Source organism: Pogona vitticeps, chromosome 1 (genome assembly GCF_051106095.1).
Source record: "Pogona vitticeps strain Pit_001003342236 chromosome 1, PviZW2.1, whole genome shotgun sequence".
Classification (NCBI taxonomy): domain Eukaryota; kingdom Metazoa; phylum Chordata; class Lepidosauria; order Squamata; family Agamidae; genus Pogona; species Pogona vitticeps.
In genome coordinates this window covers 38,134,840-38,146,774 of record NC_135783.1, presented here as the reverse complement: position 1 = coordinate 38,146,774, position 11,935 = coordinate 38,134,840, and positions in this window count along the sequence as shown.

Here is an 11,935-nt window from a genome sequence, read left to right as displayed (position 1 = left end):
TTTTTGTCCAGTCGTGTTCAACTCTAGGGGGCGGTGCTCATCCCCATTTCCAAGCCACAGAGCCAGTGTTTTGTCTGAAGACAATCTTCCGTGGTCACATGGCCAGTGCGACTTAGACTCGGAACACTGTTACCTTCCCACCGAGGTGGTCCCTATTTATTTACTCGCATTTGCATGCTTTCGAACCGCTAGGTTGGCAGGAGCTGGGACAAGCAACGGGAGCTCACTCCGTCGTGTGGATTCGAACTTACAGCTGCAGATGTACAGATCTTACAGCACAGAGGCTTCTGCGGTTTAACCTGCAGCGCCACCACGTCCCTGCAGGGAGGTTACCAGATCAAAAAAATTAGATAAGATTAGACTGGAAAGATTTTTTTTCTTACAAATCTGTGTTGGCTTCTACTTATCTGCATTTTAAAGGTCCTTATAGACTGACTACTTTAAAATCTGCTCCAGAATTTTCTCCAGTATTGATGTAAGGCTGACTGGTCTATAGTTCCCAGGTTCCTCCTTTTTGCCTATTTAGAAGATAGGAACAACACAAGTTCTTCTCCAGTCATTTGGCACATTAATCACTCTCCGTGATTTCAAGAAAATAATAGACAGTGATCCTGATAGTTCCTCAGCCAGTTCCTTCAATACTCTTTGGTGCAGTTCACTGCGCCCTGGATATTGATAGCTCATTCAAAGCAATTAAGTATTCCTTGACTATTCATTTCTCAATATTACAGATGTCAATGAATTCCTCTTCCTGCCAAACCTATGGCTCTCATAGTGTTGATGAACTACTATACCTGTCCTCTTTATTTGCCTGCTTGGGTGGGACTGATGGAAATTGGAGTCCCAGCAATGTCTGGGGTGGGGGGAGCAATTTTTTCCCCCAGCATTCCTCTAACAATTCTTCCTATAACCCAGGAAACTGTTTAAACCTGCCCCATCAGTGCCTATCTTTGTAGTGCTAGAACCCTTCTAGAGTACTGAGTACAGCGCTGGACTGGAAATCCAGTCATAAAACGTCCTGGGTGAACTTGAACCCACCTCCTTCTCCTAGTCTGATATACCTCATAGGGTTGTTGTGGTGATAAAACAGGGAGATGCACAGATGTTGACTTCAGCACAGTAGAGGAAAATTAGGATATGTATGTAACTACTAAATAATATATTTCTGCAACTGATAACTGTAACTTTAATGTAGCTGTAGGCTATTCAACACTAGACAAGGCACTAGCTGTTGTATGACTTCCTGCCTGCCTTAATTCTCCAGCACAGGGTTACTTGTACATTCAGTGAGAATATTCCTCTTTGTTTTCAAAATGTCTGCACCTTCAAGTTTAAAACAACTACAGTATTTATACTGAATCCTAAGCCTTATCTCTTTCTAGACCTTCCTCAACATAGATCATAATCTTAACTGTACTTGAGATGTCAAAATCTGCTATCTCTCACACCTTACCTAATACCCTTGGAGTAAGCACAAATGGGGCTTGCACCTTTTCCAGTTCAACTGAGCAGAAAACTAGGATATATCTGTTGTTGAGTTTCATATTCAAGTTCAGATGTTCAAAGTGTAATGTTTACAAATGGGTGAGTTTCTTGAATTGATCAGTCATTGATGATTCCCATGTTACACACTGGACCAAGACTGTCGCTTTTATCACTTATATACCTCAGCTCTGCATACTGTCCAAACTACTATGATAAACTCTACAGAGATTCTACATTTTAATGCAGACAAATGTGATCTTGTATCTAGACTTAAAAGCCAATGTTTGTACAGTATTTTAAATTAGGCCCAGAAACATATTAGTAATCTATAAAACTGGTGCAATGTATGAGTCGCTTGTTCTGCTTGCCTGAAATCCTTTATTACACAGGTAACTACATCTGCACTAGGTAAAGTTTCCAAATTACCTCTAAAGATTTTTTGCATAGAGTACATTATAGTAGTCTAGTCATCTGACCATATTAGCACTACCTGGTTCATTCAGTTTCTGCTACACAGTCCTCACTGCTAAACTAGTCAAAGATTGCCAAAGATCCATGACTCGGTGTCCTACTTCCTTCCATAGCTACGTAAAAGAACACCCCTTTAGATTTAGATTAGCACCATGGAAAGTGGTGTCTGTATGCTTTGGTCTAAACGGAGGCTAGCCAGGTGTTTCCCATCGTCTGATATTTTTGACCCCCAGATACATCAGGAATCAATGGGAACATCTGGGTGTCTGTGTGGTTGTGAGCTAAACACTAAACTCATATATCTTTGTTCTTTAGCATATGCATATGCTGAAGAGGTGTGTCTGTGGAACTGTGCTTGTATTCAGGAGTCTGCAACTTCCAATTGTTTCCCTGTTTCCAGTGTTTTATAGGGAGATGCTGATCTTTCTCCAAAAACCTCATCACTGGAAATTACTGCCTGACATTTAAAGGCTGGCCTTTGGCTATGAAAACCACAACATATACAGCAATGATGTCATATCACAGGCTCACTGGTTTTTGTAATATGTTGCACGGCAATAAGAGAACTGCATACAGACGATAAATAAACTGTTGGCCAACAACTTCATTTAAGTGTATTTTCATAGTTCTGTTGCTTTAGCTTTTCAAGATTAATCTATTTATTAACATCTGGTGAACATTTCCAAAGCTGTCCTTCCCTTTCATGGAACTGAAAGCTTAAGATAAAGATATTTTCCTGCATTATTTATGTACTACTAAATCTTTATAGTATGTATGAAACATGGTCTTGGGGTATATGCACACACACATATATCCTGCGGTTTGGATTGTTAAGTATATGAAGTTTCCACCTTCCCCTTTTGCTTTTAAGATTACAGAGTGGTTCCTCCCAGAGGCCACAGTACCTCCCTGTTTTTCTGAAGTGTAAGCCACTCAGCACAGAATGGAAACTTTTACAGCATTTCCTGTCACTTCCTGCTCATCTCATCCCTAAAAAGGTGCTGTGGATTATCTCAGCCATGTCACAAAATAGACATTTATTCTGGGTTATGAAAGCAGAGAAACAGGGAAATATAATGCCAAGAACGACAGTAAGAAAATTATCTTCAATGACATGTTGCAGACTTAAAAACAAAACAATTTAAAAAACCCCCTTCCCTGCCATTATAGTAGTGCTCTGAAACAAATACAACCCTCCCTGTCCCTTCATGAACCCCTATGTAATCAAAATCTACTGGAATAAGTTAACTCATGTACAGAAGAGAGCTTTTCCAATCAACCTAAGTGCAATTTATTAACAAATGCTGATTTTTCTCTTATTAAAGGGTTTCCAGACATACCATTTGTACCTCTCCAGTTTTCATGTAAAGCTTAGCTATTTACTTTTTGACTTCCAAATGACATCCCTCTTTGTCCTGTTTTTCCATGTAAAACTGAGCTATCAATCTCTGATTTAACCCTCTTTTTTCTACCTTGTCTCTTGTCCCATTCTTCCTCTGCTGCCCAGAAGCCCCTTCGCCCCTCTGCACTTTCTCCCACATCTCCTGACACCGTCCATGTGCAGTGATGGGTATTCCGCCTTTTGCAAAAAATGCAGACAGGTACTACAAGACTAATTTGACAATTACAAGACTAATGTAGAGCAGGATACCTATTTTTATATTCATATTCTATATTTAGAACTAATGCACCAATGTTTCTTTTTAATAAATTTAGTCAGGGCCTACTCTCATTAACACAGTCACATGTATCTGTACATTTTAGGGTGGGGACGATTCCTTCCCATTCCTGAGCCTGAGCAGCAGGTACAGAAAAGAGAAGAAGGTGCCAGGTGGGAGAGGAAGAGGGGTGCAGGAGGGAAGTCAGAGAAAGCAGGGGAAACAGAGGTGAGGGGAATGATGAGGCTAGGGATCGCTGGGAAACTGCAGACCAGACGTCCTCTATACAGATGGCTGGTAAACAAACATTCAGATGATACTTGTACAGACTGAGATGGTCGAGCTTGGATGTGGACATCAGAGGAAGTATCCACCAGCGTGATGTAGGATAAAGAAAGAAGCAAAGCAACACACAGTATCATAGCATTTCTAAGAGAGTTGTTAAATCCATTTTAGTAAGAATATAAGAAGAATCTTGTTGGATCAGACCAAACATGAGTCCAGCAAAGCACTCTATTCCCCACCCCATGATTATATCCTATGCGACTCTCCAATTTGTTTGTATTTGCAATAAAAATGTCATTAAAGTTTCAATTTTTAAAAAACAATTTAAAAGAAAAATCTGTTCTAATACAGCCCATTTATTTCCTTTGGAAATGTGCTGAAAATCCCTTTAGCTTTTACAGTATTGCCCCTGTCCTATCGTTCTTTGTCAGCCTTAAGGAAACCATAACGCTGAGTTGTACTGCTGAGTTGTAAGCCATGATATAGCTATTCACTTGCCACATTCATAAATGCTTAATTCAGCACTTTTAAAGCTTTTACCACTGTAGTTCTATGCATCTATATACAAGGAAAAGTCTATTAGTTTTAGAACAGTTTGAACAGAGCCAATCCTACCATTAGGCAAACCCAGGGAGTGATGAAATAGCATCAAATTGTTTGCAGTTTAACTTATTGCTGTTCTGCTTTTACTTTAGTTAGGGAGAGAGGAGCCTGTGGGATTTTTTGCCTCAGATTCCAAAATAACTTGTTTGGCCTTTGGTTCACCATACCTCTCAACCAGCAGGGGGCACACTTTAGTGTTCTGCTTTAAGCAACATAATGCCTTGAATGTGATACCAGTACAACACCATCTTCTTCAGTCATCTCCATAGGAAGAGATCACTGTGGATGTGAGCCTAGAGCTGGTTGACAATGGAGGAGACAGATGTGCTGCATGACTGCATCTGGCCCAACAAGTACTGACATTTTTAGCGAACGCATCACACTTACCCAGATCTAGGCAAAAAAGTTGTTTTACATCAGGCCAATACCCATGAAAATACACAAAGCACTAATTTAAGCTAGTAAGATGCTATATATACTTGGCCCCAACTGTTCAGTGCAAGCTCAAACAAGAAGCCTTCACAACTTTGCTGCAAAATGCTCAAGCAAAGACTTTGACAAGCAAGTTTCAGAGGTGTGGGGCAGCTGCTGAGGTGGCAGCGCTGGCTGTTACAAATAAGCTGTGACAGAGCATGTGTGAGTGATTTCCACTTCCTGTTTTCATGTTTCCAGCATACTGTGCTGCCTTTAAGTTGTGCAGGACTGGTGTCTAGATCAAAGGATACACATATATACGTGCAAAAGGTGGAGCAACTAAGAATGGGAACACAGGCGCAGAATGTTATTAAACCCATTTTTCTATTTAATGTTTTGATGACACTTCTTTCAAAGAACATAAAGTGTACAACTTTTTTTACCTTTCTGGCAATGTTGGCAATGCTACTGGGAGGTTCCAGAGAATTATAATCTTTAAAAGTTACTTTTTCAAGCTCTGGAAAGGCAGCTGGCCCCAGATGAGCTGCGATGGTGACAACTTGCTGTTTTGCTTCAGCAACGGCAAGGTGGAATGGCTGCCAATGATGGCAGGAACCGCATTACTCACAGCACCAGAGCGACTGAAAAAAATCCTTTGGGAGTGGCACAGAAAGTGTAACTGTCTTTTCTACAGAGAGCGAGTTTTGCCTACACATTATATTTCTAAAACAGAAATAACAGTACATTTCATTTTAAATCTTTCATCTTATCAATTTTGATGGAAGATACATTTTAAGTGTATTATGACTGCACATGCTTTTAATTTCTAGGTTATAACTCAGCTTGGAAAAGTGACTTGCCATCAAGTAATCAGAGAAATCCAAAAAACAGTTACATGCTGGGGAAGTGAACCACTTACTTGGTAGGGTGGTGGATGTGCATCCTTCACTCCACTCCCAGCCTCATCCTAATCAGAGCTGGAAAAATTACTTTTCAAAAAACCACCACACACCAAACTGTTGTAATCATCTAGTCAGTAAGCCACTGGCTATGCCATCTGGGGTTGTAGGAATTACAGCAAAGCAAAGCAAAACCATCAAACAATCCCTTCACTTTCTTGAGCTCTGCCACCTGTTGCAATCTACTTTATTTTCAAAGACCAAACCTTTGGCATCTTTCACCCTGGTTGCTTTCTTCTTTAGCAGCAGTATGGTGTAATGGTTAGAGTACTGGATCATGACTCTGGGCTTGTCCGTCTCTCAACCTGATTTACTGCACAGGGTTGGAAACATAAGGATAGAGAAATAAAGATCAACGTACCAAGTGCTTTGAGTTCCCTGGAGGAAAGATGAAGCATAAAAAAATGCAACATATAAACACATGTAAAAATAAATAATAAAGTGAGTGCAGCGAAGGACTGCCTCCACTTGCTAGATTAAAATCAGAATTAAAGGAGAAAGTAAAACTCCAGCTTAAAATAAAATACAACAGGTATTATTGCCTGTATCCTCTTTTCTGTTTTCATAGGGCAAATCGAAACTGCTTGCAAAGAGGTAGCCCCCTACACACCACCCCAAGCTTAAGGGATCTTGTTTACCTGTAAAAAGGAGCTGCTGTTTAAAACTGTGTTTTTAAATAGCGGTAGCAAGTTATACATAGTAAGAGCGAGCGAGGGGTGGAAAAATGGATGGTGTTATCTTTAACCCACAAAGATTGGAGCAGATTCTGTTCTGAGCTAGCTAACAATGGAAACTTTTTTTTTCAGTGTTTCCCTTCATCGGTCCTGCCAAGCAATAGAAAAGAGAGAGAGAACCGGGGGGGGGGGGGAGAGAGAGGGGAGGAGGAGAGCACCAGAAAGAGAAGAAACTTGTTCCGCTGAGTTCAACCCCAGGCAGGCTCACAACTTCCTTCCTGCTTTCCGACCCCCCTCCCCTCCCTTTCTCTCTCCCTCACATTCAACGGACAGCGAATGACAAGGGTGGCGTTGGGAAAAAAAAGAGGGACGGTGAACACAGAGGCAGAGCAGTTAGCAAAAGAAAAGAAAAGAAAAAAAGTTCCCGAGGTCAGCCTAGAAAAGTATTTTACTCGTTTTTATTTTGCAGTTTACCTCCGAAAGGGAGGGGGGAAAGGGGGGAAACAAACAGATGCGTACAAAAAAGCGTAGATCTGGATGAAAAATAATCTCTGGAGCCTTTTCCTTTCTTGCTTCGAGGAGGGCTGCGCGTCTGGATGCGCTTTTCCCGACGAGATGTGACCCTGGTCTGTTGAACAGGTAAGGCCAAATTTTCTTCGATTTTGCCCTCATGTTCGAGCCCCCTCCCTTTCTTTCATTTTCCAGGGAGGTAGCTCCCCCCCCCCCCCCACACCCCCGATCCTCCTGTATGAGCAGCAGAATTAGGCTGGGAGCAGTGGCGGGCGAGAAACTGCGCACAAGTTTCACAAGGCACATTTCTCAACAGGCTGGGGCCACTCCGTTAAAGGGTGCAGTGTGTCTCGTTTCGTTCAGATGCCATCCTCTGTTCGGCAGGGAGAGTCTCCCTCAAGCTGCCTTTATCTGTCAAGGTCTGTCAGCAGCTGGAGTCTGGGCTTTTGCTATTTCCCCCTCCTCTTCCTAAGCACCACCACCATGAGAGACTTAGTGAAGCAAAATACCTGCAGGAATTGGAGAGATCTGCTTTAGGAGCTCACCTGTAGCAGGGGTGCAAATTTGCCCTCTAGCGCCCCTCATAAAGCATTCATTGCGGGATTTAGATTGTACCGAATCATACATGTTCACAGCTAGCATGTTTACAAAATAGGTAACACATAGACCTCATAGACCTTCTCTACTTTTCTCCCTCCAAGTCTGGACACACCCAGGAGTTTCTGTCTACTGAAATTTCAGTTCTAGGCTTAAATTTTAAAGGGGCCGTTCAAATCCAGATGCAAGCAGCTACTATGCCACAGTTGATTGTGTGCTCCTGTTCGCATGCAATACTACTTACATCCAAGCAAGAAAGTTGTCCCTTTTTCTTTCTAGAAACTAGATTTCTTTCAGTGTGATTTCTGTGGCTGAAATCTAGTAGTAAGTTGCAACTAGAGTAGGCCAACTGAATCAATGGGGATTTGGTGAGTCAACACCATGGGCCTTCTCCAGCTGCAATTTTCTCCTGGATTTCCCCCATTGTGTCTGAAAGTAGAATGGGCTGGAATCCTGAGAAATGCATGAAAATGCAACCGCATCAGGAATCTCAATAGGAGTACATTCTACTAAATAATAAAAAGCTTTCTAAAATAAATACATTTTTAGACATGCTCATTTGAAACTGTGGAGTTACAAGAAATGTGCATTAATGTGGAACTGCCACTATGTGCACACTTTGTTTTAATTTAAAAACCTAGCCTGAAGCATATAATTAATGATGGTGAGAGAAGCAGTGGGCAATAACAAGGGGATAAAAAACCGCATATATAAAGAGATTAGATAGAGCAATAGCAATAAATATTCATACTTTTCACCACTCAGTTTCAATCAGAGAGTAGACCCATTGATTCAGTTGCTAAATGGTAACACTTAAATCCCACTGAGTCAATTAGTCTGCTTCAGTTCAGCTTAACAATAGGACACTGGCTCATGTTGTTCAAAGTGCATTGGAATTCCCCACATTTCATAGGCATGCACCTAACTGTGAGAAAAATTATACTGTTCTACTCTTCTTCAATTACATGGATTTTGAGTATGAAAAGAAGTGAACACAGAATACGTATACTAAGGGACTTTAAACAGACATCATAAAAGTAGGTACAGTACTCCTATGTGTGCTTTTTTACTGTATTATTATTCAAAAACACCAGGCACAGTCAATCAAAAATATAAAAACATTGACTGGTATTATGTAACAGATCATTGTTATTGTTGTTATCCAAATATATCAGGCACAGTCATAATTATAAAAACATTGACTGGCATTATATAACAGATATAAGTTTTAACCAAAAATCTAAGTACAGTATATGTTAAATATCGGCACAGTATGTATGCTGTTCCTAATATTGTCATTTTTGTAGCTCTGATGGTGTGTTTTCTGAAATCTGCAACTGCTTATAGTTGCGTTGTTGTTGTTGTTGTTGTTGTTGTTATTATTATTATTATTATTATTAGTAATAGTGTGTCAATTATAATTTATGGCAACCCTTTTCAAAGTTTTTGAGGTATGGAGTCCTCTGAAATGATTTACCATTCCCTTTTTCTGGGTGGTGGTGGTGTTTTCCTGGGACTGTATAGCTTTCCCAAGGCCACACAGGCTGACTTTTCTGGGATGTACTGAACTACTAACCTCTGAGTTCCCAACCAAACACCTAACTCAACATTCAAGCTCTCTTTGTATTGAACAAGAGCTGTTTAGACAAGTGAATTTGGTACATGAAGAAATCATTGCATATCATGTCGCCTACTCCTACACATAGTGTATTTAGTTACAAGTAAATCACATTAAGTGGGACGTGGTGGCGCTGCAGGTTAAACCGCAGAAGCCTCTGTGCTGCAAGGTCAGAAGACCAGCAGTCGTAAGATCGAATCCATGCGACGGAGTGAACTCCTGTTGCTTGTCCCAGCTCCTGTCGACCTAGCCGTTTGAAAGCATGTAAATGCGAGTAGATAAATAGGTACCAGCTCAGTGGGAAGGTAACGGTGTTCCGTGTCTAGTTGCGCTGGCCATGTGACCACAGAAACTGTCTACAGACAAATGTTGGCTCTACGGCTTGGAGACGGGGATGAGCACCGTGCCCTAGAGTTGGATATGACTGGACTAACTTTACCTAAATCACATTAAACTTAATAGGTTTTATTTTTTCCTACATGCATAATATTTCAATCTTAGATACATACCAGAAGTAACTCCACTTAGGATTTAAAAAATTTGTCAAAACACAGAGTCAAACAGCAAACCATGAGGTAAAGCTGTTATAATAATGAACATGTACAGCGTAAAGTAGCATGATTTTGCAAAAGCTCATCTGAACTTTGCGTCATGCGAATGTTTGTAAGTTGGCTGATAAAAAAATTCCACGGGATCTTATTCTTACAGCAAACAAGCACACGAGAGGGGCAGAGAAACACCCTGAGCTAGCCACAAATTGATGGAGAGATAGCAGTAATACAAACCACCACAGTATACCTTAGACACAGTATACCCTAGACATCCAGATACTGTATGTACAAATATCACTTATGTGTACACACTCAAACAAAGGAGGAAGAAATTTAATATTGTGCAGCCAAACCAACATTCTGTAATAGGTCCAACTATAAATAAATAAGTCAGCTTATTCTGACCAGTGCATGAGACTATAACCTTAGTTAACAGATCCATGCATTACGTAAGTCCAATGAACTGCCCAGCTGCTCACATATTTAAAATGTTCCAAACCATTAGGGCTGGAGAACTTACGCTGTTCCACATTTTGTTTAGATTCCGGCTCCTGTCAGCCCCAGTCAATATGGATATGGGTCAGGGATGGCAAGTAGTGGAATGTTAACTACATCTGGAGCACTGCGGATTCTTCAGCCCTGCATGAGAAAAAGCATTATTGCATATAAACATGTATGCAAGTACCATTGAAAACAGAATGAGGTAAAACAAAGTACTGTAGCAGGCTAAAGTAGAAGAACACAGACACAAAGAAAAGTGACCAATGGGAAGCGTCTGAAGCTATGCTTTCCTTATTGTGTTTTGGGACTTTATGGTTCCATGTTGTGCTGTGTGAGCCCCTCACATGATTATGAATAACAATAATAATTGTGTGCTGTCAAGTCAGTTCCAACTTAAGATTTTTCCAGGTAGAGAAGGTTCAGAAGTGGTTTACCACTCCCTTCTTCCAGGGGCATTCAAGAGCTATGCAGCTTGCCCAAGGCCACACAGGCTGGCTCTGCTCATAGGAGGCACAGATCTCCCAACCTCTGGCTCTGCAGCCAGGTACTTAAACCACTAAGCTATCCAGCCAGCTCCTCACACAATTAGGTTCAAAGACTTATAGTTACTCTATATAACTTCATTCCGTTCAGCCTCAAGGATAAATTTCCAGTCCTAAGCTCCTTCTCCTTCAGATCAATGGCTTAGGCAGTTATTATTATTTCCCATCGTTTTATGATCTGAAAGTCTGTGTCTTCCCCATACATCCTCCTGGGGTCTTAAGATATTCATAGTAGTTGCTCACTGGCCATGAAACTCCCTTTTTAAGGGTGGGACAGAAAGATAGGCCTCTTCAGAACATCCTAAGACCTAGCCTCCTTTTGAAAGAGACTAGGTTGGCATCCTCCCTATTGTCTTTTCACCAGCAAGTGGAGACTTTTTGTTTCAACAGGCCTTTGACATTGATTGACTGAGGGCTCTTAATTGTTGATAGTGGTCTTTTCAAAAGGGTTCTGGACTATATTAATTGTTTATTTAATCATGTAATATATTGTATGTAATTTTAAATTGCATCTGGTTTTTAAATTTATGCTGTAAACTTCTTCGAGTCCTGCAAGAGTGAAAGGCTGGGTAAAATAAACAAACAAACAATTCATGTATGAGAGTCTGTAGAGCCTCTCAGGCTATTATTCTCCTCTCCCTTAACACCTTTTCCAACTTAGTCCACCCTCAACCGCTTGAAGGAAGTCAGTACTAATGTCTTAAGACCATCTGGTGGTCACATCTTCTGCTTTGCTGCCTGTTCCTATGAGGATTCTGGCTGTTGGCTGCGGGCAGGTTTTATGATTTTTTTCAGACGCTGTTCAAAGGCATTATTCTCATTCCTTCACATTTTCTAGGAATCAGCCAGAGTACTAAAGACTAGAGATGTGAAGCTTTTGTGTTTTTGGACTAAAATTCCCACTGTTTTCCAGGGATCTGTCTGCACACCACTGCTAAAGACTATTTCAGGGACAAAGATATATTTTCCCCAACTTATATTTTCACAGTTTGTTTTGAGATGGCAAGTGAGGTCAGGTCAGGTCTACATCCTCATAACTTGCTTGTCTCCTATTAAAAGAGTGCCTT